Here is a 27,181-nt window from a genome sequence, read left to right on the forward strand (position 1 = left end):
TGTCCGCCTCCGTGGAATAGTAGCATACCTCTTTTGGAACAAATGCAGACATCCTGCAGGGATGGAGAGCAAAATCCAAGCGATGGGGAGCTTTGGGGACTGCTGGGGGAATCAGGGAGCAGGTGGCAACAAGGTGACAGGGGTAGGCTTGGAGCAGGGTGAATGAAGAGCGTGCTGGCACAAGGAGCCAAGGGTTGTGTTGTGGCCGTTGCTGGATGCTGGAAGTTCTAGCTGGAGCGTGCACTGTGACATCACCGCCAGGAGTTCAGGCCCAGGCTGAAGTGGACAACGGAGACCGTAGAATGAATGACGGAATCCCTGGGTGCTTGGGCTTGGAAGGGACCCTAAAGACCATCTTGTTCCAAGCGGAGCGATCTTCGCCCAGAATAGGTTGCTCAGAGCCCCGCTCCCAGCTGGCCTTGGATGTTGCCAAGGATGGAGCATCCCCAGCCTCTGTGCACAGCCCGGGCCAGTGGCCCAGCAGCCGGAGTGGAAAAGAGCAGCTTCATTAGATCCAACTTCAAGCTCACTCCTGCAGTTGAAAGGCTTCTCCTGTCTGTGCCCATCTTTCCTAGAGCTGCAGGGAGGCCTCGCCAGCCCCCTTCTCTTTCCAGGCTGAGCATCCCCAGCCCCACACGGACAGCAGTCCGATGCGTGGCAGTCAAGGCTAAAGGGTAGCAAATGGCTACATCAGGAAGTGAGAGATGGAAGCTTTTGGAGATGGAAGCTTTACCTCTAAATGTAGAAAAGAAAGAGAAGTGGAGGGGGAAATGGTGGGACTCTGGCTCTGTTCTAACTGGCGAAGATTTTCTTTTCTTCTTTTCTGTCGTGCTAACCCAAGTTTTGTTGTTTGAAAGGAGGTTTAGCAAAATATCCATCGTCTTCTCCACTGCTGAAACACTGAACAACACCTGGGCAGGCTGAGGATGCAGAGCAAAACCTGCAAATATCTACTGCTGATGGTGATCCTGGGGAATGCAGCTAAAGCCAGCCAAAAGCAATTTCTGGAAAGTCAAGCCTGCTTTACGTTTTCTGGAGTTTGCTTGTGCCAACTTCACCAGTCATTTCTAAAAAAGGAAAAGAAACTCCAAGCAAAACAGAGAAAAACACAAAGAAACCAACCCAAAGAAACCAATCAAACAAACAGATAAAACACCCCCAATCAAACCAAAGGCAATGAGAAGTTAGGACTAGTTGTAAGGATATCACAGCAGGCGAATGGCTGCTTCCTACTTGGATCACCATCCAAAGCCACCTAGAACAACTTCTCCAAAACATATCCAACAGGAGAAATGGAAAAAGTGATCCATGGCAGCTCTGCATTGTGGTGAAGGATGAGCATGCAGTGGTCCAGATGCAGCACTGCCCACCCTCCAGGCTGCTGTTTGCTCTGCTGAAAGACTCTTGCAGGACTGTGGCCCCTCTCCATGCAATGGAAATCATTGCCACAGCTCTCAGTTGAGGCACTGGCATTCCCAGAGCCAGATTCAGGCACAATCCTACTGCCTGCTGAGCATCTGGGAAAGCTGCTGAGCATCTTCAGGCCTAGAAGCACAAAAGAGCTCAGGCTCTCCCCGAACTGGGTTTTCAGGGCAGCTTTCCATATCTCTGCAAGATTTCTTCATCCCTCAACACGTCTGACTTTATTATGTCCAACGATGCATTTGGGTTTCTTCCGTCCTCTTGTGTGCCCGTGAGTAACCTTCCACGTGGATGAAGGAGATTGTGTACAGGACAATTGATTGCGGCATTGCCATTTGGCTTCACTGTCACTCAGTTGAACACGGTCCTTATCTAAGAAGGACTTCCAAGAAATGGGTAGGAGTTTTGGCTGTGAGAGGAGCAGAAAGCACATTTTCTACAGCAAATTGCTAGCTGATGCACTTTCCTCCCTGCCAAAATAGTGATTGCCATTCATCTTCCTGGGAAGAATGTAAAGACCCATTCAGAGATGCCAGGTTCAGCTGGCCTGTGGCTTTGTGTGCCTCATTTCACATGTCCAATTTCAAGGGCCACTAAAAGAGGCTCATGTTTGCCTTGCTACCCACAAGTGCTGTAGGTATTTCCAGGAGAAGAGGGAAAACATCGCTGTCCTGTGGTGTGGTAGAAATGCCACCACAACTGTGATTGTGTGAGCAAAGCCAGCCAGTGCTTTTTGGGGCAGCAGCAGCAGCTGAGAGTGTGGCAGAGCGGTTTTGATACTCTTTTTAGAGTCCTGCAAACATTGTTCCCGAAACAACCTACAGCTTTGCAAATGTGCCCGAAGAAAATGCAAAGAGAACTGGGGTGTGAAAATCAAAGACTGTTTATCTGTAGAAGAAAAGGAACAAGAATGAACTACACCACATATTTACACTGTAAGAATATTGGTAACAACAACAACAACAACAAACTATAGAACCTATTTACCTGAGAACAGCTCTAACAAAGCTCTATGAAACGTATTTACAGGCAACTTAAACAAACTCTAAAACTTCTATCCTGAACACAACAACTGTAAAACGTATGTACAGCAGGGTGGCATCTGTGTCTGTGATGTCCCTAAGTCCTGGAAGAAAAACAAGTAGCACGGTCAGTGCAGTCAGGCACGGAAGGGTGTTCCATGTGCTGCCGGGCTGGGACACTGGCCCAGTGGGACTCTGCTGCCAGAAGGGAGCCTGGCTGGGGGCTGTGGCCCAGGCACTGGAACAGGGCTTGTGTGGCCCACAGCAAGCCCAGGCCAGGCCAGGGATGGCCAGCAGAATCCAGTGCATGGGCTAGCGTGTCCCTGAGCAGGAAGTGCCCAGCCCGGCCCCAGGCTGGCAGCAGGGGCCCCACTCTGCCTGTGGGGAGCACCTGCCTGTTCTGCTGCTGGCATCGGTCTTCATCCCAAGACCATGTCTTCCTCCTTGTCTTTTAGATCAATATCCATCTCTTCAATATAATCTTTCGTTTCCACCTCCATCTCTTCCTCTGTCTCGTACATATCCACATCCATCTCTTCCTCTCCGGTATCCTCTCCGTCCACTTCCATGGCTTCTTCTCTATCAGTCTGTGTATCGACGTCCGTCTCCTCCTCTCCGTCTGTGCCAGCCTGCAGAGGTAGCAAAATTTCCCAGCCTGTCCCACAGAGCTCCAGCCCAGCCAGGCAGCTGCAGGGTGTCCGCCTCCGTGGAATAGTAGCATACCTCTTTTGGAACAAATGCAGACATCCTGCAGGGATGGAGAGCAAAATCCAAGCGATGGGGAGCTTTGGGGACTGCTGGGGGAATCAGGGAGCAGGTGGCAACAAGGTGACAGGGGTAGGCTTGGAGCAGGGTGAATGAAGAGCGTGCTGGCACAAGGAGCCAAGGGTTGTGTTGTGGCCGTTGCTGGATGCTGGAAGTTCTAGCTGGAGCGTGCACTGTGACATCACCGCCAGGAGTTCAGGCCCAGGCTGAAGTGGACAACGGAGACCGTAGAATGAATGACGGAATCCCTGGGTGCTTGGGCTTGGAAGGGACCCTAAAGACCATCTTGTTCCAAGCGGAGCGATCTTCGCCCAGAATAGGTTGCTCAGAGCCCCGCTCCCAGCTGGCCTTGGATGTTGCCAAGGATGGAGCATCCCCAGCCTCTGTGCACAGCCCGGGCCAGTGGCCCAGCAGCCGGAGTGGAAAAGAGCAGCTTCATTAGATCCAACTTCAAGCTCACTCCTGCAGTTGAAAGGCTTCTCCTGTCTGTGCCCATCTTTCCTAGAGCTGCAGGGAGGCCTCGCCAGCCCCCTTCTCTTTCCAGGCTGAGCATCCCCAGCCCCACACGGACAGCAGTCCGATGCGTGGCAGTCAAGGCTAAAGGGTAGCAAATGGCTACATCAGGAGGTGAGAGATGGAAGCTTTTGGAGATGGAAGCTTTACCTCTAAATGTAGAAAAGAAAGAGAAGTGGAGGGGGAAATGGTGGGACTCTGGCTCTGTTCTAACTGGCGAAGATTTTCTTTTCTTCTTTTCTGTCGTGCTAACCCAAGTTTTGTTGTTTGAAAGGAGGTTTAGCAAAATATCCATCGTCTTCTCCACTGCTGAAACACTGAACAACACCTGGGCAGGCTGAGGATGCAGAGCAAAACCTGCAAATATCTACTGCTGATCGTGATCCTGGGGAATGCAGCTAAAGCCAGCCAAAAGCAATTTCTGGAAAGTCAAGCCTGCTTTACGTTTTCTGGAGTTTGGTTGTGCCAACTTCACCAGTCATTTCTAAAAAAGGAAAAGAAACTCCAAGCAAAACAGAGAAAAACACAAAGAAACCAACCCAAAGAAACCAATCAAACAAACAGATAAAACACCCCCAATCAAACCAAAGGCAATGAGAAGTTAGGACTAGTTGTAAGGATATCACAGCAGGCGAATGGCTGCTTCCTACTTGGATCACCATCCAAAGCCACCTAGAACAACTTCTCCAAAACATATCCAACAGCAGAAATGGAAAAAGTGATCCATGGCAGCTCTGCATTGTGGTGAAGGATGAGCATGCAGTGGTCCAGATGCAGCACTGCCCACCCTCCAGGCTGCTGTTTGCTCTGCTGAAAGACTCTTGCAGGACTGTGGCCCCTCTCCATGCAATGGAAATCATTGCCACAGCTCTCAGTTGAGGCACTGGCATTTCCAGAGCCAGATTCAGGCACAATCCTACTGCCTGCTGAGCATCTGGGAAAGCTGCTGAGCATCTTCAGGCCTACAAGCACAAAAGAGCTCAGGCTCTCCCCGAACTGGGTTTTCAGGGCAGCTTTCCATATCTCTGCAAGATTTCTTCATCCCTCAACACGTCTGACTTTATTATGTCCAACGATGCATTTGGGTTTCTTCCGTCCTCTTGTGTGCCCGTGAGTAACCTTCCACGTGGATGAAGGAGATTGTGTACAGGACAATTGATTGTGGCATTGCCATTTGGCTTCACTGTCACTCAGTTGAACACGGTCCTTATCTAAGAAGGACTTCCAAGAAATGGGTAGGAGTTTTGGCTGTGAGAGGAGCAGAAAGCACATTTTCTACAGCAAATTGCTAGCTGATGCACTTTCCTCCCTGCCAAAATAGTGATTGCCATTCATCTTCCTGGGAAGAATGTAAAGACCCATTCAGAGATGCCAGGTTCAGCTGGCCTGTGGCTTTGTGTGCCTCATTTCACATGTCCAATTTCAAGGGCCACTAAAAGAGGCTCATGTTTGCCTTGCTACCCACAAGTGCTGTAGGTATTTCCAGGAGAAGAGGGAAAACATCGCTGTCCTGTGGTGTGGTAGAAATGCCACCACAACTGTGATTGTGTGAGCAAAGCCAGCCAGTGCTTTTTGGGGCAGCAGCAGCAGCTGAGAGTGTGGCAGAGCGGTTTTGATACTCTTTTTAGAGTCCTGCAAACATTGTTCCCGAAACAACCTACAGCTTTGCAAATGTGCCCGAAGAAAATGCAAAGAGAACTGGGGTGTGAAAATCAAAGACTGTTTATCTGTAGAAGAAAAGGAACAAGAATGAACTACACCACATATTTACACTGTAAGAATATTGGTAACAACAACAACAACAAACTATAGAACCTATTTACCTGAGAACAGCTCTAACAAAGCTCTATGAAACGTATTTACAGGCAACTTAAACAAACTCTAAAACTTCTATCCTGAACACAACAACTGTAAAACGTATGTACAGCAGGGTGGCATCTGTGTCTGTGATGTCCCTAAGTCCTGGAAGAAAAACAAGTAGCACGGTCAGTGCAGTCAGGCACGGAAGGGTGTTCCATGTGCTGCCGGGCTGGGACACTGGCCCAGTGGGACTCTGCTGCCAGAAGGGAGCCTGGCTGGGGGCTGTGGCCCAGGCACTGGAACAGGGCTTGTGTGGCCCACAGCAAGCCCAGGCCAGGCCAGGGATGGCCAGCAGAATCCAGTGCATGGCCTAGCGTGTCCCTGAGCAGGAAGTGCCCAGCCCGGCCCCAGGCTGGCAGCAGGGGCCCCACTCTGCCTGTGGGGAGCACCTGCCTGTTCTGCTGCTGGCATCGGTCTTCATCCCAAGACCATGTCTTCCTCCTTGTCTTTTAGATCAATATCCATCTCTTCAATATAATCTTTCGTTTCCACCTCCATCTCTTCCTCTGTCTCGTACATATCCACATCCATCTCTTCCTCTCCGGTATCCTCTCCGTCCACTTCCATGGCTTCTTCTCTATCAGTCTGTGTATCGACGTCCGTCTCCTCCTCTCCGTCTGTGCCAGCCTGCAGAGGTAGCAAAATTTCCCAGCCTGTCCCACAGAGCTCCAGCCCAGCCAGGCAGCTGCGGGGTGTCCGCCTCCGTGGAATAGTAGCATACCTCTTTTGGAACAAATGCAGACATCCTGCAGGGATGGAGAGCAAAATCCAAGCGATGGGGAGCTTTGGGGACTGCTGGGGGAATCAGGGAGCAGGTGGCAACAAGGTGACAGGGGTAGGCTTGGAGCAGGGTGAATGAAGAGCGTGCTGGCACAAGGAGCCAAGGGTTGTGTTGTGGCCGTTGCTGGATGCTGGAAGTTCTAGCTGGAGCGTGCACTGTGACATCACCGCCAGGAGTTCAGGCCCAGGCTGAAGTGGACAACGGAGACCGTAGAATGAATGACGGAATCCCTGGGTGCTTGGGCTTGGAAGGGACCCTAAAGACCATCTTGTTCCAAGCGGAGCGATCTTCGCCCAGAATAGGTTGCTCAGAGCCCCGCTCCCAGCTGGCCTTGGATGTTGCCAAGGATGGAGCATCCCCAGCCTCTGTGCACAGCCCGGGCCAGTGGCCCAGCAGCCGGAGTGGAAAAGAGCAGCTTCATTAGATCCAACTTCAAGCTCACTCCTGCAGTTGAAAGGCTTCTCCTCCCTGTGCCCATCTTTCCTAGAGCTGCAGGGAGGCCTCGCCAGCCCCCTTCTCTTTCCAGGCTGAGCATCCCCAGCCCCACACGGACAGCAGTCCGATGCGTGGCAGTCAAGGCTAAAGGGTAGCAAATGGCTACATCAGGAGGTGAGAGATGGAAGCTTTTGGAGATGGAAGCTTTACCTCTAAATGTAGAAAAGAAAGAGAAGTGGAGGGGGAAATGGTGGGACTCTGGCTCTGTTCTAACTGGCGAAGATTTTCTTTTCTTCTTTTCTGTCGTGCTAACCCAAGTTTTGTTGTTTGAAAGGAGGTTTAGCAAAATATCCATCGTCTTCTCCACTGCTGAAACACTGAACAACACCTGGGCAGGCTGAGGATGCAGAGCAAAACCTGCAAATATCTACTGCTGATGGTGATCCTGGGGAATGCAGCTAAAGCCAGCCAAAAGCAATTTCTGGAAAGTCAAGCCTGCTTTACGTTTTCTGGAGTTTGGTTGTGCCAACTTCACCAGTCATTTCTAAAAAAGGAAAAGAAACTCCAAGCAAAACAGAGAAAAACACAAAGAAACCAACCCAAAGAAACCAATCAAACAAACAGATAAAACACCCCCAATCAAACCAAAGGCAATGAGAAGTTAGGACTAGTTGTAAGGATATCACAGCAGGCGAATGGCTGCTTCCTACTTGGATCACCATCCAAAGCCACCTAGAACAACTTCTCCAAAACATATCCAACAGCAGAAATGGAAAAAGTGATCCATGGCAGCTCTGCATTGTGGTGAAGGATGAGCATGCAGTGGTCCAGATGCAGCACTGCCCACCCTCCAGGCTGCTGTTTGCTCTGCTGAAAGACTCTTGCAGGACTGTGGCCCCTCTCCATGCAATGGAAATCATTGCCACAGCTCTCAGTTGAGGCACTGGCATTTCCAGAGCCAGATTCAGGCACAATCCTACTGCCTGCTGAGCATCTGGGAAAGCTGCTGAGCATCTTCAGGCCTACAAGCACAAAAGAGCTCAGGCTCTCCCCGAACTGGGTTTTCAGGGCAGCTTTCCATATCTCTGCAAGATTTCTTCATCCCTCAACACGTCTGACTTTATTATGTCCAACGATGCATTTGGGTTTCTTCCGTCCTCTTGTGTGCCCGTGAGTAACCTTCCACGTGGATGAAGGAGATTGTGTACAGGACAATTGATTGCGGCATTGCCATTTGGCTTCACTGTCACACAGTTGAACACGGTCCTTATCTAAGAAGGACTTCCAAGAAATGGGTCGGAGTTTTGGCTGTGAGAGGAGCAGAAAGCACATTTTCTACAGCAAATTGCTAGCTGATGCACTTTCCTCCCTGCCAAAATAGTGATTGCCATTCATCTTCCTGGGAAGAATGTAAAGACCCATTCAGAGATGCCAGGTTCAGCTGGCCTGTGGCTTTGTGTGCCTCATTTCACATGTCCAGTTTCAAGGGCCACTAAAAGAGGCTCATGTTTGCCTTGCTACCCACAAGTGCTGTAGGTATTTCCAGGAGAAGAGGGAAAACATCGCTGTCCTGTGGTGTGGTAGAAATGCCACCACAACTGTGATTGTGTGAGCAAAGCCAGCCAGTGCTTTTTGGGGCAGCAGCAGCAGCTGAGAGTGTGGCAGAGCGGTTTTGATACTCTTTTTAGAGTCCTGCAAACATTGTTCCCGAAACAACCTACAGCTTTGCAAATGTGCCCGAAGAAAATGCAAAGAGAACTGGGGTGTGAAAATCAAAGACTGTTTATCTGTAGAAGAAAAGGAACAAGAATGAACTACACCACATATTTACACTGTAAGAATATTGGTAACAACAACAACAACAACAACAACAACAACAAACTATAGAACCTATTTACCTGAGAACAGCTCTAACAAAGCTCTATGAAACGTATTTACAGGCAACTTAAACAAACTCTAAAACTTCTATCCTGAACACAACAACTGTAAAACGTATGTACAGCAGGGTGGCATCTGTGTCTGTGATGTCCCTAAGTCCTGGAAGAAAAACAAGTAGCACGGTCAGTGCAGTCAGGCACGGAAGGGTGTTCCATGTGCTGCCGGGCTGGGACACTGGCCCAGTGGGACTCTGCTGCCAGAAGGGAGCCTGGCTGGGGGCTGTGGCCCAGGCACTGGAACAGGGCTTGTGTGGCCCACAGCAAGCCCAGGCCAGGCCAGGGATGGCCAGCAGAATCCAGTGCATGGGCTAGCGTGTCCCTGAGCAGGAAGTGCCCAGCCCGGCCCCAGGCTGGCAGCAGGGGCCCCACTCTGCCTGTGGGGAGCACCTGCCTGTTCTGCTGCTGGCATCGGTCTTCATCCCAAGACCATGTCTTCCTCCTTGTCTTTTAGATCAATATCCATCTCTTCAATATAATCTTTCGTTTCCACCTCCATCTCTTCCTCTGTCTCGTACATATCCACATCCATCTCTTCCTCTCCGGTATCCTCTCCGTCCACTTCCATGGCTTCTTCTCTATCAGTCTGTGTATCGACGTCCGTCTCCTCCTCTCCGTCTGTGCCAGCCTGCAGAGGTAGCAAAATTTCCCAGCCTGTCCCACAGAGCTCCAGCCCAGCCAGGCAGCTGCAGGGTGTCCGCCTCCGTGGAATAGTAGCATACCTCTTTTGGAACAAATGCAGACATCCTGCAGGGATGGAGAGCAAAATCCAAGCGATGGGGAGCTTTGGGGACTGCTGGGGGAATCAGGGAGCAGGTGGCAACAAGGTGACAGGGGTAGGCTTGGAGCAGGGTGAATGAAGAGCGTGCTGGCACAAGGAGCCAAGGGTTGTGTTGTGGCCGTTGCTGGATGCTGGAAGTTCTAGCTGGAGCGTGCACTGTGACATCACCGCCAGGAGTTCAGGCCCAGGCTGAAGTGGACAACGGAGACCGTAGAATGAATGACGGAATCCCTGGGTGCTTGGGCTTGGAAGGGACCCTAAAGACCATCTTGTTCCAAGCGGAGCGATCTTCGCCCAGAATAGGTTGCTCAGAGCCCCGCTCCCAGCTGGCCTTGGATGTTGCCAAGGATGGAGCATCCCCAGCCTCTGTGCACAGCCCGGGCCAGTGGCCCAGCAGCCGGAGTGGAAAAGAGCAGCTTCATTAGATCCAACTTCAAGCTCACTCCTGCAGTTGAAAGGCTTCTCCTGTCTGTGCCCATCTTTCCTAGAGCTGCAGGGAGGCCTCGCCAGCCCCCTTCTCTTTCCAGGCTGAGCATCCCCAGCCCCACACGGACAGCAGTCCGATGCGTGGCAGTCAAGGCTAAAGGGTAGCAAATGGCTACATCAGGAGGTGAGAGATGGAAGCTTTTGGAGATGGAAGCTTTACCTCTAAATGTAGAAAAGAAAGAGAAGTGGAGGGGGAAATGGTGGGACTCTGGCTCTGTTCTAACTGGCGAAGATTTTCTTTTCTTCTTTTCTGTCGTGCTAACCCAAGTTTTGTTGTTTGAAAGGAGGTTTAGCAAAATATCCATCGTCTTCTCCACTGCTGAAACACTGAACAACACCTGGGCAGGCTGAGGATGCAGAGCAAAACCTGCAAATATCTACTGCTGATCGTGATCCTGGGGAATGCAGCTAAAGCCAGCCAAAAGCAATTTCTGGAAAGTCAAGCCTGCTTTACGTTTTCTGGAGTTTGGTTGTGCCAACTTCACCAGTCATTTCTAAAAAAGGAAAAGAAACTCCAAGCAAAACAGAGAAAAACACAAAGAAACCAACCCAAAGAAACCAATCAAACAAACAGATAAAACACCCCCAATCAAACCAAAGGCAATGAGAAGTTAGGACTAGTTGTAAGGATATCACAGCAGGCGAATGGCTGCTTCCTACTTGGATCACCATCCAAAGCCACCTAGAACAACTTCTCCAAAACATATCCAACAGCAGAAATGGAAAAAGTGATCCATGGCAGCTCTGCATTGTGGTGAAGGATGAGCATGCAGTGGTCCAGATGCAGCACTGCCCACCCTCCAGGCTGCTGTTTGCTCTGCTGAAAGACTCTTGCAGGACTGTGGCCCCTCTCCATGCAATGGAAATCATTGCCACAGCTCTCAGTTGAGGCACTGGCATTTCCAGAGCCAGATTCAGGCACAATCCTACTGCCTGCTGAGCATCTGGGAAAGCTGCTGAGCATCTTCAGGCCTACAAGCACAAAAGAGCTCAGGCTCTCCCCGAACTGGGTTTTCAGGGCAGCTTTCCATATCTCTGCAAGATTTCTTCATCCCTCAACACGTCTGACTTTATTATGTCCAACGATGCATTTGGGTTTCTTCCGTCCTCTTGTGTGCCCGTGAGTAACCTTCCACGTGGATGAAGGAGATTGTGTACAGGACAATTGATTGTGGCATTGCCATTTGGCTTCACTGTCACTCAGTTGAACACGGTCCTTATCTAAGAAGGACTTCCAAGAAATGGGTAGGAGTTTTGGCTGTGAGAGGAGCAGAAAGCACATTTTCTACAGCAAATTGCTAGCTGATGCACTTTCCTCCCTGCCAAAATAGTGATTGCCATTCATCTTCCTGGGAAGAATGTAAAGACCCATTCAGAGATGCCAGGTTCAGCTGGCCTGTGGCTTTGTGTGCCTCATTTCACATGTCCAATTTCAAGGGCCACTAAAAGAGGCTCATGTTTGCCTTGCTACCCACAAGTGCTGTAGGTATTTCCAGGAGAAGAGGGAAAACATCGCTGTCCTGTGGTGTGGTAGAAATGCCACCACAACTGTGATTGTGTGAGCAAAGCCAGCCAGTGCTTTTTGGGGCAGCAGCAGCAGCTGAGAGTGTGGCAGAGCGGTTTTGATACTCTTTTTAGAGTCCTGCAAACATTGTTCCCGAAACAACCTACAGCTTTGCAAATGTGCCCGAAGAAAATGCAAAGAGAACTGGGGTGTGAAAATCAAAGACTGTTTATCTGTAGAAGAAAAGGAACAAGAATGAACTACACCACATATTTACACTGTAAGAATATTGGTAACAACAACAACAACAAACTATAGAACCTATTTACCTGAGAACAGCTCTAACAAAGCTCTATGAAACGTATTTACAGGCAACTTAAACAAACTCTAAAACTTCTATCCTGAACACAACAACTGTAAAACGTATGTACAGCAGGGTGGCATCTGTGTCTGTGATGTCCCTAAGTCCTGGAAGAAAAACAAGTAGCACGGTCAGTGCAGTCAGGCACGGAAGGGTGTTCCATGTGCTGCCGGGCTGGGACACTGGCCCAGTGGGACTCTGCTGCCAGAAGGGAGCCTGGCTGGGGGCTGTGGCCCAGGCACTGGAACAGGGCTTGTGTGGCCCACAGCAAGCCCAGGCCAGGCCAGGGATGGCCAGCAGAATCCAGTGCATGGGCTAGCGTGTCCCTGAGCAGGAAGTGCCCAGCCCGGCCCCAGGCTGGCAGCAGGGGCCCCACTCTGCCTGTGGGGAGCACCTGCCTGTTCTGCTGCTGGCATCGGTCTTCATCCCAAGACCATGTCTTCCTCCTTGTCTTTTAGATCAATATCCATCTCTTCAATATAATCTTTCGTTTCCACCTCCATCTCTTCCTCTGTCTCGTACATATCCACATCCATCTCTTCCTCTCCGGTATCCTCTCCGTCCACTTCCATGGCTTCTTCTCTATCAGTCTGTGTATCGACGTCCGTCTCCTCCTCTCCGTCTGTGCCAGCCTGCAGAGGTAGCAAAATTTCCCACCCTGTCCCACAGAGCTCCAGCCCAGCCAGGCAGCTGCGGGGTGTCCGCCTCCGTGGAATAGTAGCATACCTCTTTTGGAACAAATGCAGACATCCTGCAGGGATGGAGAGCAAAATCCAAGCGATGGGGAGCTTTGGGGACTGCTGGGGGAATCAGGGAGCAGGTGGCAACAAGGTGACAGGGGTAGGCTTGGAGCAGGGTGAATGAAGAGCGTGCTGGCACTAGGAGCCAAGGGTTGTGTTGTGGCCGTTGCTGGATGCTGGAAGTTCTAGCTGGAGCGTGCACTGTGACATCACCGCCAGGAGTTCAGGCCCAGGCTGAAGTGGACAACGGAGACCGTAGAATGAATGATGGAATCCCTGGGTGCTTGGGCTTGGAAGGGACCCTAAAGACCATCTTGTTCCAAGCGGAGCGATCTTCGCCCAGAATAGGTTGCTCAGAGCCCCGCTCCCAGCTGGCCTTGGATGTTGCCAAGGATGGAGCATCCCCAGCCTCTGTGCACAGCCCGGGCCAGTGGCCCAGCAGCCGGAGTGGAAAAGAGCAGCTTCATTAGATCCAACTTCAAGCTCACTCCTGCAGTTGAAAGGCTTCTCCTCCCTGTGCCCATCTTTCCTAGAGCTGCAGGGAGGCCTCGCCAGCCCCCTTCTCTTTCCAGGCTGAGCATCCCCAGCCCCACACGGACAGCAGTCCGATGCGTGGCAGTCAAGGCTAAAGGGTAGCAAATGGCTACATCAGGAAGTGAGAGATGGAAGCTTTTGGAGATGGAAGCTTTACCTCTAAATGTAGAAAAGAAAGAGAAGTGGAGGGGGAAATGGTGGGACTCTGGCTCTGTTCTAACTGGCGAAGATTTTCTTTTCTTCTTTTCTGTCGTGCTAACCCAAGTTTTGTTGTTTGAAAGGAGGTTTAGCAAAATATCCATCGTCTTCTCCACTGCTGAAACACTGAACAACACCTGGGCAGGCTGAGGATGCAGAGCAAAACCTGCAAATATCTACTGCTGATCGTGATCCTGGGGAATGCAGCTAAAGCCAGCCAAAAGCAATTTCTGGAAAGTCAAGCCTGCTTTACGTTTTCTGGAGTTTGCTTGTGCCAACTTCACCAGTCATTTCTAAAAAAGGAAAAGAAACTCCAAGCAAAACAGAGAAAAACACAAAGAAACCAACCCAAAGAAACCAATCAAACAAACAGATAAAACACCCCCAATCAAACCAAAGGCAATGAGAAGTTAGGACTAGTTGTAAGGATATCACAGCAGGCGAATGGCTGCTTCCTACTTGGATCACCATCCAAAGCCACCTAGAACAACTTCTCCAAAACATATCCAACAGGAGAAATGGAAAAAGTGATCCATGGCAGCTCTGCATTGTGGTGAAGGATGAGCATGCAGTGGTCCAGATGCAGCACTGCCCACCCTCCAGGCTGCTGTTTGCTCTGCTGAAAGACTCTTGCAGGACTGTGGCCCCTCTCCATGCAATGGAAATCATTGCCACAGCTCTCAGTTGAGGCACTGGCATTTCCAGAGCCAGATTCAGGCACAATCCTACTGCCTGCTGAGCATCTGGGAAAGCTGCTGAGCATCTTCAGGCCTACAAGCACAAAAGAGCTCAGGCTCTCCCCGAACTGGGTTTTCAGGGCAGCTTTCCATATCTCTGCAAGATTTCTTCATCCCTCAACACGTCTGACTTTATTATGTCCAACGATGCATTTGGGTTTCTTCCGTCCTCTTGTGTGCCCGTGAGTAACCTTCCACGTGGATGAAGGAGATTGTGTACAGGACAATTGATTGCGGCATTGCCATTTGGCTTCACTGTCACACAGTTGAACACGGTCCTTATCTAAGAAGGACTTCCAAGAAATGGGTCGGAGTTTTGGCTGTGAGAGGAGCAGAAAGCACATTTTCTACAGCAAATTGCTAGCTGATGCACTTTCCTCCCTGCCAAAATAGTGATTGCCATTCATCTTCCTGGGAAGAATGTAAAGACCCATTCAGAGATGCCAGGTTCAGCTGGCCTGTGGCTTTGTGTGCCTCATTTCACATGTCCAGTTTCAAGGGCCACTAAAAGAGGCTCATGTTTGCCTTGCTACCCACAAGTGCTGTAGGTATTTCCAGGAGAAGAGGGAAAACATCGCTGTCCTGTGGTGTGGTAGAAATGCCACCACAACTGTGATTGTGTGAGCAAAGCCAGCCAGTGCTTTTTGGGGCAGCAGCAGCAGCTGAGAGTGTGGCAGAGCGGTTTTGATACTCTTTTTAGAGTCCTGCAAACATTGTTCCCGAAACAACCCACAGCTTTGCAAATGTGCCCGAAGAAAATGCAAAGAGAACTGGGGTGTGAAAATCAAAGACTGTTTATCTGTAGAAGAAAAGGAACAAGAATGAACTACACCACATATTTACACTGTAAGAATATTGGTAACAACAACAACAACAACAACAACAACAACAAACTATAGAACCTATTTACTTGAGAACAGCTCTAACAAAACTCTATGAAACGTATTTACAGACAACTTAAACAAACTCTAAAACCTCTATCCTGAACACAACAACTGTAAAACGTATGTACAGCAGGGTGGCATCTGTGTCTGTGATGTCCCTAAGTCCTGGAAGAAAAACAAGTAGCACGGTCAGTGCAGTCAGGCACGGAAGGGTGTTCCATGTGCTGCCGGGCTGGGACACTGGCCCAGTGGGACTCTGCTGCCAGAAGGGAGCCTGGCTGGGGGCTGTGGCCCAGGCACTGAAACAGGACTTGTGTGGCCCACAGCAAGCCCAGGCCAGGCCAGGGATGGCCAGCAGAATCCAGTGCATGGGCTAGCGTGTCCCTGAGCAAGAAGTGCCCAGCCCGGCCCCAGGCTGGCAGCAGGGGCCCCACTCTGCCTGTGGGGAGCACCTGCCTGTTCTGCTGCTGGCATCGGTCTTCATCCCAAGACCATGTCTTCCTCCTTGTCTTTTAGATCAATACCCATCTCTTCAATATAATCTTTCGTTTCCACCTCCATCTCTTCCTCTGTCTCGTACATATCCACATCCATCTCTTCCTCTCCAGTATCCTCTCCGTCCACTTCCATGGCTTCTTCTCTATCAGTCTGTGTATCGACGTCCGTCTCCTCTTCTCGGTCTGTGCCAGCCTGCAGAGGTAGCAAAATTTCCCACCCTGTCCCTCAGAGCTCCAGCCCAGCCAGGCAGCTGCGGGGTGTCTGCCTCCGTGGAATAGTAGCATACCTCTTTTGGAACAAATGCAGACATCCTGCAGGGATGGAGAGCAAAATCCAAGCGATGGGGAGCTTTGGGGACTGCTGGGGGAATCAGGGAGCAGGTGGCAACAAGGTGACAGGGGTAGGCGTGGAGCAGGGTGAATGAAGAGCGTGCTGGCACAAGGAGCCAAGGGTTGTGTTGTGGCCGTTGCTGGATGCTGGAAGTTCTAGCTGGAGCGTGCACTGTGACATCACCGCCAGGAGTTCAGGCCCAGGCTGAAGTGGACAACGGAGACCGTAGAATGAATGACGGAATCCCTGGGTGCTTGGGCTTGGAAGGGACCCTAAAGACCATCTTGTTCCAAGCGGAGCAATCTTCGCCCAGAATAGGTTGCTCAGAGCCCCGCTCCCAGCTGGCCTTGGATGTTGCCAAGGATGGAGCATCCCCAGCCTCTGTGCACAGCCCGGGCCAGTGGCCCAGCAGCCGGAGTGGAAAAGAGCAGCTTCATTAGATCCAACTTCAAGCTCACTCCTGCAGTTGAAAGGCTTCTCCTCCCTGTGCCCATCTTTCCTAGAGCTGCAGGGAGGCCTCGCCAGCCCCCTTCTCTTTCCAGGCTGAGCATCCCCAGCCCCACACGGACAGCAGTCCGATGCGTGGCAGTCAAGGCTAAAGGGTAGCAAATGGCTACATCAGGAAGTGAGAGATGGAAGCTTTTGGAGATGGAAGCTTTACCTCTAAATGTAGAAAAGAAAGAGAAGTGGAGGGGGAAATGGTGGGACTCTGGCTCTGTTCTAACTGGCGAAGATTTTCTTTTCTTCTTTTCTGTCGTGCTAACCCAAGTTTTGTTGTTTGAAAGGAGGTTTAGCAAAATATCCATCGTCTTCTCCACTGCTGAAACACTGAACAACACCTGGGCAGGCTGAGGATGCAGAGCAAAACCTGCAAATATCTACTGCTGATCGTGATCCTGGGGAATGCAGCTAAAGCCAGCCAAAAGCAATTTCTGGAAAGTCAAGCCTGCTTTACGTTTTCTGGAGTTTGGTTGTGCCAACTTCACCAGTCATTTCTAAAAAAGGAAAAGAAACTCCAAGCAAAACAGAGAAAAACACAAAGAAACCAACCCAAAGAAACCAATCAAACAAACAGATAAAACACCCCCAATCAAACCAAAGGCAATGAGAAGTTAGGACTAGTTGTAAGGATATCACAGCAGGCGAATGGCTGCTTCCTACTTGGATCACCATCCAAAGCCACCTAGAACAACTTCTCCAAAACATATCCAACAGCAGAAATGGAAAAAGTGATCCATGGCAGCTCTGCATTGTGGTGAAGGATGAGCATGCAGTGGTCCAGATGCAGCACTGCCCACCCTCCAGGCTGCTGTTTGCTCTGCTGAAAGACTCTTGCAGGACTGTGGCCCCTCTCCATGCAATGGAAATCATTGCCACAGCTCTCAGTTGAGGCACTGGCATTTCCAGAGCCAGATTCAGGCACAATCCTACTGCCTGCTGAGCATCTGGGAAAGCTGCTGAGCATCTTCAGGCCTACAAGCACAAAAGAGCTCAGGCTCTCCCCGAACTGGGTTTTCAGGGCAGCTTTCCATATCTCTGCAAGATTTCTTCATCCCTCAACACGTCTGACTTTATTATGTCCAACGATGCATTTGGGTTTCTTCCGTCCTCTTGTGTGCCCGTGAGTAACCTTCCACGTGGATGAAGGAGATTGTGTACAGGACAATTGATTGTGGCATTGCCATTTGGCTTCACTGTCACTCAGTTGAACACGGTCCTTATCTAAGAAGGACTTCCAAGAAATGGGTAGGAGTTTTGGCTGTGAGAGGAGCAGAAAGCACATTTTCTACAGCAAATTGCTAGCTGATGCACTTTCCTCCCTGCCAAAATAGTGATTGCCATTCATCTTCCTGGGAAGAATGTAAAGACCCATTCAGAGATGCCAGGTTCAGCTGGCCTGTGGCTTTGTGTGCCTCATTTCACATGTCCAATTTCAAGGGCCACTAAAAGAGGCTCATGTTTGCCTTGCTACCCACAAGTGCTGTAGGTATTTCCAGGAGAAGAGGGAAAACATCGCTGTCCTGTGGTGTGGTAGAAATGCCACCACAACTGTGATTGTGTGAGCAAAGCCAGCCAGTGCTTTTTGGGGCAGCAGCAGCAGCTGAGAGTGTGGCAGAGCGGTTTTGATACTCTTTTTAGAGTCCTGCAAACATTGTTCCCGAAACAACCTACAGCTTTGCAAATGTGCCCGAAGAAAATGCAAAGAGAACTGGGGTGTGAAAATCAAAGACTGTTTATCTGTAGAAGAAAAGGAACAAGAATGAACTACACCACATATTTACACTGTAAGAATATTGGTAACAACAACAACAACAAACTATAGAACCTATTTACCTGAGAACAGCTCTAACAAAGCTCTATGAAACGTATTTACAGGCAACTTAAACAAACTCTAAAACTTCTATCCTGAACACAACAACTGTAAAACGTATGTACAGCAGGGTGGCATCTGTGTCTGTGATGTCCCTAAGTCCTGGAAGAAAAACAAGTAGCACGGTCAGTGCAGTCAGGCACGGAAGGGTGTTCCATGTGCTGCCGGGCTGGGACACTGGCCCAGTGGGACTCTGCTGCCAGAAGGGAGCCTGGCTGGGGGCTGTGGCCCAGGCACTGGAACAGGGCTTGTGTGGCCCACAGCAAGCCCAGGCCAGGCCAGGGATGGCCAGCAGAATCCAGTGCATGGCCTAGCGTGTCCCTGAGCAGGAAGTGCCCAGCCCGGCCCCAGGCTGGCAGCAGGGGCCCCACTCTGCCTGTGGGGAGCACCTGCCTGTTCTGCTGCTGGCATCGGTCTTCATCCCAAGACCATGTCTTCCTCCTTGTCTTTTAGATCAATATCCATCTCTTCAATATAATCTTTCGTTTCCACCTCCATCTCTTCCTCTGTCTCGTACATATCCACATCCATCTCTTCCTCTCCGGTATCCTCTCCGTCCACTTCCATGGCTTCTTCTCTATCAGTCTGTGTATCGACGTCCGTCTCCTCCTCTCCGTCTGTGCCAGCCTGCAGAGGTAGCAAAATTTCCCAGCCTGTCCCACAGAGCTCCAGCCCAGCCAGGCAGCTGCGGGGTGTCCGCCTCCGTGGAATAGTAGCATACCTCTTTTGGAACAAATGCAGACATCCTGCAGGGATGGAGAGCAAAATCCAAGCGATGGGGAGCTTTGGGGACTGCTGGGGGAATCAGGGAGCAGGTGGCAACAAGGTGACAGGGGTAGGCTTGGAGCAGGGTGAATGAAGAGCGTGCTGGCACAAGGAGCCAAGGGTTGTGTTGTGGCCGTTGCTGGATGCTGGAAGTTCTAGCTGGAGCGTGCACTGTGACATCACCGCCAGGAGTTCAGGCCCAGGCTGAAGTGGACAACGGAGACCGTAGAATGAATGACGGAATCCCTGGGTGCTTGGGCTTGGAAGGGACCCTAAAGACCATCTTGTTCCAAGCGGAGCGATCTTCGCCCAGAATAGGTTGCTCAGAGCCCCGCTCCCAGCTGGCCTTGGATGTTGCCAAGGATGGAGCATCCCCAGCCTCTGTGCACAGCCCGGGCCAGTGGCCCAGCAGCCGGAGTGGAAAAGAGCAGCTTCATTAGATCCAACTTCAAGCTCACTCCTGCAGTTGAAAGGCTTCTCCTGTCTGTGCCCATCTTTCCTAGAGCTGCAGGGAGGCCTCGCCAGCCCCCTTCTCTTTCCAGGCTGAGCATCCCCAGCCCCACACGGACAGCAGTCCGATGCGTGGCAGTCAAGGCTAAAGGGTAGCAAATGGCTACATCAGGAGGTGAGAGATGGAAGCTTTTGGAGATGGAAGCTTTACCTCTAAATGTAGAAAAGAAAGAGAAGTGGAGGGGGAAATGGTGGGACTCTGGCTCTGTTCTAACTGGCGAAGATTTTCTTTTCTTCTTTTCTGTCGTGCTAACCCAAGTTTTGTTGTTTGAAAGGAGGTTTAGCAAAATATCCATCGTCTTCTCCACTGCTGAAACACTGAACAACACCTGGGCAGGCTGAGGATGCAGAGCAAAACCTGCAAATATCTACTGCTGATCGTGATCCTGGGGAATGCAGCTAAAGCCAGCCAAAAGCAATTTCTGGAAAGTCAAGCCTGCTTTACGTTTTCTGGAGTTTGGTTGTGCCAACTTCACCAGTCATTTCTAAAAAAGGAAAAGAAACTCCAAGCAAAACAGAGAAAAACACAAAGAAACCAACCCAAAGAAACCAATCAAACAAACAGATAAAACACCCCCAATCAAACCAAAGGCAATGAGAAGTTAGGACTAGTTGTAAGGATATCACAGCAGGCGAATGGCTGCTTCCTACTTGGATCACCATCCAAAGCCACCTAGAACAACTTCTCCAAAACATATCCAACAGCAGAAATGGAAAAAGTGATCCATGGCAGCTCTGCATTGTGGTGAAGGATGAGCATGCAGTGGTCCAGATGCAGCACTGCCCACCCTCCAGGCTGCTGTTTGCTCTGCTGAAAGACTCTTGCAGGACTGTGGCCCCTCTCCATGCAATGGAAATCATTGCCACAGCTCTCAGTTGAGGCACTGGCATTTCCAGAGCCAGATTCAGGCACAATCCTACTGCCTGCTGAGCATCTGGGAAAGCTGCTGAGCATCTTCAGGCCTACAAGCACAAAAGAGCTCAGGCTCTCCCCGAACTGGGTTTTCAGGGCAGCTTTCCATATCTCTGCAAGATTTCTTCATCCCTCAACACGTCTGACTTTATTATGTCCAACGATGCATTTGGGTTTCTTCCGTCCTCTTGTGTGCCCGTGAGTAACCTTCCACGTGGATGAAGGAGATTGTGTACAGGACAATTGATTGTGGCATTGCCATTTGGCTTCACTGTCACTCAGTTGAACACGGTCCTTATCTAAGAAGGACTTCCAAGAAATGGGTAGGAGTTTTGGCTGTGAGAGGAGCAGAAAGCACATTTTCTACAGCAAATTGCTAGCTGATGCACTTTCCTCCCTGCCAAAATAGTGATTGCCATTCATCTTCCTGGGAAGAATGTAAAGACCCATTCAGAGATGCCAGGTTCAGCTGGCCTGTGGCTTTGTGTGCCTCATTTCACATGTCCAATTTCAAGGGCCACTAAAAGAGGCTCATGTTTGCCTTGCTACCCACAAGTGCTGTAGGTATTTCCAGGAGAAGAGGGAAAACATCGCTGTCCTGTGGTGTGGTAGAAATGCCACCACAACTGTGATTGTGTGAGCAAAGCCAGCCAGTGCTTTTTGGGGCAGCAGCAGCAGCTGAGAGTGTGGCAGAGCGGTTTTGATACTCTTTTTAGAGTCCTGCAAACATTGTTCCCGAAACAACCTACAGCTTTGCAAATGTGCCCGAAGAAAATGCAAAGAGAACTGGGGTGTGAAAATCAAAGACTGTTTATCTGTAGAAGAAAAGGAACAAGAATGAACTACACCACATATTTACACTGTAAGAATATTGGTAACAACAACAACAACAAACTATAGAACCTATTTACCTGAGAACAGCTCTAACAAAGCTCTATGAAACGTATTTACAGGCAACTTAAACAAACTCTAAAACTTCTATCCTGAACACAACAACTGTAAAACGTATGTACAGCAGGGTGGCATCTGTGTCTGTGATGTCCCTAAGTCCTGGAAGAAAAACAAGTAGCACGGTCAGTGCAGTCAGGCACGGAAGGGTGTTCCATGTGCTGCCGGGCTGGGACACTGGCCCAGTGGGACTCTGCTGCCAGAAGGGAGCCTGGCTGGGGGCTGTGGCCCAGGCACTGGAACAGGGCTTGTGTGGCCCACAGCAAGCCCAGGCCAGGCCAGGGATGGCCAGCAGAATCCAGTGCATGGGCTAGCGTGTCCCTGAGCAGGAAGTGCCCAGCCCGGCCCCAGGCTGGCAGCAGGGGCCCCACTCTGCCTGTGGGGAGCACCTGCCTGTTCTGCTGCTGGCATCGGTCTTCATCCCAAGACCATGTCTTCCTCCTTGTCTTTTAGATCAATATCCATCTCTTCAATATAATCTTTCGTTTCCACCTCCATCTCTTCCTCTGTCTCGTACATATCCACATCCATCTCTTCCTCTCCGGTATCCTCTCCGTCCACTTCCATGGCTTCTTCTCTATCAGTCTGTGTATCGACGTCCGTCTCCTCCTCTCCGTCTGTGCCAGCCTGCAGAGGTAGCAAAATTTCCCAGCCTGTCCCACAGAGCTCCAGCCCAGCCAGGCAGCTGCGGGGTGTCCGCCTCCGTGGAATAGTAGCATACCTCTTTTGGAACAAATGCAGACATCCTGCAGGGATGGAGAGCAAAATCCAAGCGATGGGGAGCTTTGGGGACTGCTGGGGGAATCAGGGAGCAGGTGGCAACAAGGTGACAGGGGTAGGCTTGGAGCAGGGTGAATGAAGAGCGTGCTGGCACTAGGAGCCAAGGGTTGTGTTGTGGCCGTTGCTGGATGCTGGAAGTTCTAGCTGGAGCGTGCACTGTGACATCACCGCCAGGAGTTCAGGCCCAGGCTGAAGTGGACAACGGAGACCGTAGAATGAATGATGGAATCCCTGGGTGCTTGGGCTTGGAAGGGACCCTAAAGACCATCTTGTTCCAAGCGGAGCGATCTTCGCCCAGAATAGGTTGCTCAGAGCCCCGCTCCCAGCTGGCCTTGGATGTTGCCAAGGATGGAGCATCCCCAGCCTCTGTGCACAGCCCGGGCCAGTGGCCCAGCAGCCGGAGTGGAAAAGAGCAGCTTCATTAGATCCAACTTCAAGCTCACTCCTGCAGTTGAAAGGCTTCTCCTCCCTGTGCCCATCTTTCCTAGAGCTGCAGGGAGGCCTCGCCAGCCCCCTTCTCTTTCCAGGCTGAGCATCCCCAGCCCCACACGGACAGCAGTCCGATGCGTGGCAGTCAAGGCTAAAGGGTAGCAAATGGCTACATCAGGAAGTGAGAGATGGAAGCTTTTGGAGATGGAAGCTTTACCTCTAAATGTAGAAAAGAAAGAGAAGTGGAGGGGGAAATGGTGGGACTCTGGCTCTGTTCTAACTGGCGAAGATTTTCTTTTCTTCTTTTCTGTCGTGCTAACCCAAGTTTTGTTGTTTGAAAGGAGGTTTAGCAAAATATCCATCGTCTTCTCCACTGCTGAAACACTGAACAACACCTGGGCAGGCTGAGGATGCAGAGCAAAACCTGCAAATATCTACTGCTGATCGTGATCCTGGGGAATGCAGCTAAAGCCAGCCAAAAGCAATTTCTGGAAAGTCAAGCCTGCTTTACGTTTTCTGGAGTTTGGTTGTGCCAACTTCACCAGTCATTTCTAAAAAAGGAAAAGAAACTCCAAGCAAAACAGAGAAAAACACAAAGAAACCAACCCAAAGAAACCAATCAAACAAACAGATAAAACACCCCCAATCAAACCAAAGGCAATGAGAAGTTAGGACTAGTTGTAAGGATATCACAGCAGGCGAATGGCTGCTTCCTACTTGGATCACCATCCAAAGCCACCTAGAACAACTTCTCCAAAACATATCCAACAGGAGAAATGGAAAAAGTGATCCATGGCAGCTCTGCATTGTGGTGAAGGATGAGCATGCAGTGGTCCAGATGCAGCACTGCCCACCCTCCAGGCTGCTGTTTGCTCTGCTGAAAGACTCTTGCAGGACTGTGGCCCCTCTCCATGCAATGGAAATCATTGCCACAGCTCTCAGTTGAGGCACTGGCATTTCCAGAGCCAGATTCAGGCACAATCCTACTGCCTGCTGAGCATCTGGGAAAGCTGCTGAGCATCTTCAGGCCTACAAGCACAAAAGAGCTCAGGCTCTCCCCGAACTGGGTTTTCAGGGCAGCTTTCCATATCTCTGCAAGATTTCTTCATCCCTCAACACGTCTGACTTTATTATGTCCAACGATGCATTTGGGTTTCTTCCGTCCTCTTGTGTGCCCGTGAGTAACCTTCCACGTGGATGAAGGAGATTGTGTACAGGACAATTGATTGCGGCATTGCCATTTGGCTTCACTGTCACACAGTTGAACACGGTCCTTATCTAAGAAGGACTTCCAAGAAATGGGTCGGAGTTTTGGCTGTGAGAGGAGCAGAAAGCACATTTTCTACAGCAAATTGCTAGCTGATGCACTTTCCTCCCTGCCAAAATAGTGATTGCCATTCATCTTCCTGGGAAGAATGTAAAGACCCATTCAGAGATGCCAGGTTCAGCTGGCCTGTGGCTTTGTGTGCCTCATTTCACATGTCCAGTTTCAAGGGCCACTAAAAGAGGCTCATGTTTGCCTTGCTACCCACAAGTGCTGTAGGTATTTCCAGGAGAAGAGGGAAAACATCGCTGTCCTGTGGTGTGGTAGAAATGCCACCACAACTGTGATTGTGTGAGCAAAGCCAGCCAGTGCTTTTTGGGGCAGCAGCAGCAGCTGAGAGTGTGGCAGAGCGGTTTTGATACTCTTTTTAGAGTCCTGCAAACATTGTTCCCGAAACAACCCACAGCTTTGCAAATGTGCCCGAAGAAAATGCAAAGAGAACTGGGGTGTGAAAATCAAAGACTGTTTATCTGTAGAAGAAAAGGAACAAGAATGAACTACACCACATATTTACACTGTAAGAATATTGGTAACAACAACAACAACAACAACAACAACAACAAACTATAGAACCTATTTACTTGAGAACAGCTCTAACAAAACTCTATGAAACGTATTTACAGACAACTTAAACAAACTCTAAAACCTCTATCCTGAACACAACAACTGTAAAACGTATGTACAGCAGGGTGGCATCTGTGTCTGTGATGTCCCTAAGTCCTGGAAGAAAAACAAGTAGCACGGTCAGTGCAGTCAGGCACGGAAGGGTGTTCCATGTGCTGCCGGGCTGGGACACTGGCCCAGTGGGACTCTGCTGCCAGAAGGGAGCCTGGCTGGGGGCTGTGGCCCAGGCACTGAAACAGGACTTGTGTGGCCCACAGCAAGCCCAGGCCAGGCCAGGGATGGCCAGCAGAATCCAGTGCATGGGCTAGCGTGTCCCTGAGCAAGAAGTGCCCAGCCCGGCCCCAGGCTGGCAGCAGGGGCCCCACTCTGCCTGTGGGGAGCACCTGCCTGTTCTGCTGCTGGCATCGGTCTTCATCCCAAGACCATGTCTTCCTCCTTGTCTTTTAGATCAATACCCATCTCTTCAATATAATCTTTCGTTTCCACCTCCATCTCTTCCTCTGTCTCGTACATATCCACATCCATCTCTTCCTCTCCAGTATCCTCTCCGTCCACTTCCATGGCTTCTTCTCTATCAGTCTGTGTATCGACGTCCGTCTCCTCTTCTCGGTCTGTGCCAGCCTGCAGAGGTAGCAAAATTTCCCACCCTGTCCCTCAGAGCTCCAGCCCAGCCAGGCAGCTGCGGGGTGTCTGCCTCCGTGGAATAGTACCATACCTCTTTTGGAACAAATGCAGACATCCTGCAGGGATGGAGAGCAAAATCCAAGCGATGGGGAGCTTTGGGGACTGCTGGGGGAATCAGGGAGCAGGTGGCAACAAGGTGACAGGGGTAGGCGTGGAGCAGGGTGAATGAAGAGCGTGCTGGCACAAGGAGCCAAGGGTTGTGTTGTGGCCGTTGCTGGATGCTGGAAGTTCTAGCTGGAGCGTGCACTGTGACATCACCGCCAGGAGTTCAGGCCCAGGCTGAAGTGGACAACGGAGACCGTAGAATGAATGACGGAATCCCTGGGTGCTTGGGCTTGGAAGGGACCCTAAAGACCATCTTGTTCCAAGCGGAGCAATCTTCGCCCAGAATAGGTTGCTCAGAGCCCCGCTCCCAGCTGGCCTTGGATGTTGCCAAGGATGGAGCATCCCCAGCCTCTGTGCACAGCCCGGGCCAGTGGCCCAGCAGCCGGAGTGGAAAAGAGCAGCTTCATTAGATCCAACTTCAAGCTCACTCCTGCAGTTGAAAGGCTTCTCCTCCCTGTGCCCATCTTTCCTAGAGCTGCAGGGAGGCCTCGCCAGCCCCCTTCTCTTTCCAGGCTGAGCATCCCCAGCCCCACACGGACAGCAGTCCGATGCGTGGCAGTCAAGGCTAAAGGGTAGCAAATGGCTACATCAGGAAGTGAGAGATGGAAGCTTTTGGAGATGGAAGCTTTACCTCTAAATGTAGAAAAGAAAGAGAAGTGGAGGGGGAAATGGTGGGACTCTGGCTCTGTTCTAACTGGCGAAGATTTTCTTTTCTTCTTTTCTGTCGTGCTAACCCAAGTTTTGTTGTTTGAAAGGAGGTTTAGCAAAATATCCATCGTCTTCTCCATTGCTGAAACACTGAACAACATCTGGGCAGGCTGAGGATGCAGAGCAAAACCTGCAAATATCTACTGCTGATCGTGATCCTGGGGAATGCAGCTAAAGCCAGCCAAAAGCAATTTCTGGAAAGTCAAGCCTGCTTTACGTTTTCTGGAGTTTGCTTGTGCCAACTTCACCAGTCATTTCTAAAAAAGGAAAAGAAACTCCAAGCAAAACAGAGAAAAACACAAAGAAACCAACCCAAAGAAACCAATCAAACAAACAGATAAAACACCCCCAATCAAACCAAAGGCAATGAGAAGTTAGGACTAGTTGTAAGGATATCACAGCAGGCGAATGGCTGCTTCCTACTTGGATCACCATCCAAAGCCACCTAGAACAACTTCTCCAAAACATATCCAACAGGAGAAATGGAAAAAGTGATCCATGGCAGCTCTGCATTGTGGTGAAGGATGAGCATGCAGTGGTCCAGATGCAGCACTGCCCACCCTCCAGGCTGCTGTTTGCTCTGCTGAAAGACTCTTGCAGGACTGTGGCCCCTCTCCATGCAATGGAAATCATTGCCACAGCTCTCAGTTGAGGCACTGGCATTTCCAGAGCCAGATTCAGGCACAATCCTACTGCCTGCTGAGCATCTGGGAAAGCTGCTGAGCATCTTCAGGCCTAGAAGCACAAAAGAGCTCAGGCTCTCCCCGAACTGGGTTTTCAGGGCAGCTTTCCATATCTCTGCAAGATTTCTTCATCCCTCAACACGTCTGACTTTATTATATCCAACGATGCATTTGGGTTTCTTCCGTCCTCTTGTGTGCCCGTGAGTAACCTTCCACGTGGATGAAGGAGATTGTGTACAGGACAATTGATTGCGGCATTGCCATTTGGCTTCACTGTCACACAGTTGAACACGGTCCTTATCTAAGAAGGACTTCCAAGAAATGGGTAGGAGTTTTGGCTGTGAGAGGAGCAGAAAGCACATTTTCTACAGCAAATTGCTAGCTGATGCACTTTCCTCCCTGCCAAAATAGTGATTGCCATTCATCTTCCTGGGAAGAATGTAAAGACCCATTCAGAGATGCCAGGTTCAGCTGGCCTGTGGCTTTGTGTGCCTCATTTCACATGTCCAATTTCAAGGGCCACTAAAAGAGGCTCATGTTTGCCTTGCTACC

At 50.4% G+C, this 27,181-nt stretch overlaps 1 long non-coding RNA gene across 1 annotated transcript in view; it reads right to left on the minus strand.

The window, feature by feature from the left end:
* Nucleotides 1-26,684, minus strand: part of LOC147650482 (uncharacterized) — a 36,948-nt gene extending 10,264 nt beyond the window's left edge. The window contains exons 1-21 of the long non-coding RNA XR_015276227.1: nt 25,165-26,684; nt 24,837-25,070; nt 22,014-24,545; nt 21,686-21,919; nt 21,256-21,394; nt 18,878-19,916; nt 18,550-18,783; nt 18,120-18,258; nt 12,591-13,629; nt 12,263-12,496; nt 11,833-11,971; nt 9,455-11,736; nt 9,127-9,360; nt 8,697-8,835; nt 6,304-7,342; nt 5,976-6,209; nt 5,546-5,684; nt 3,168-5,449; nt 2,840-3,073; nt 2,410-2,548; nt 29-1,067 (exon numbers count right to left, since the gene is read on the minus strand). This is a non-coding gene — a long non-coding RNA (uncharacterized LOC147650482). The remainder of the gene's footprint in view (nt 1-28; nt 1,068-2,409; nt 2,549-2,839; nt 3,074-3,167; nt 5,450-5,545; nt 5,685-5,975; nt 6,210-6,303; nt 7,343-8,696; nt 8,836-9,126; nt 9,361-9,454; nt 11,737-11,832; nt 11,972-12,262; nt 12,497-12,590; nt 13,630-18,119; nt 18,259-18,549; nt 18,784-18,877; nt 19,917-21,255; nt 21,395-21,685; nt 21,920-22,013; nt 24,546-24,836; nt 25,071-25,164) is intronic.
* Between the last annotated feature and the right edge of the window lie 497 nt (nt 26,685-27,181).

The sequence above is a fragment of the Cyanistes caeruleus genome, chromosome 14 (assembly GCF_971803275.1).
Source record: "Cyanistes caeruleus chromosome 14, bCyaCae1.hap1.1, whole genome shotgun sequence".
Lineage (NCBI taxonomy): Eukaryota > Metazoa > Chordata > Aves > Passeriformes > Paridae > Cyanistes > Cyanistes caeruleus.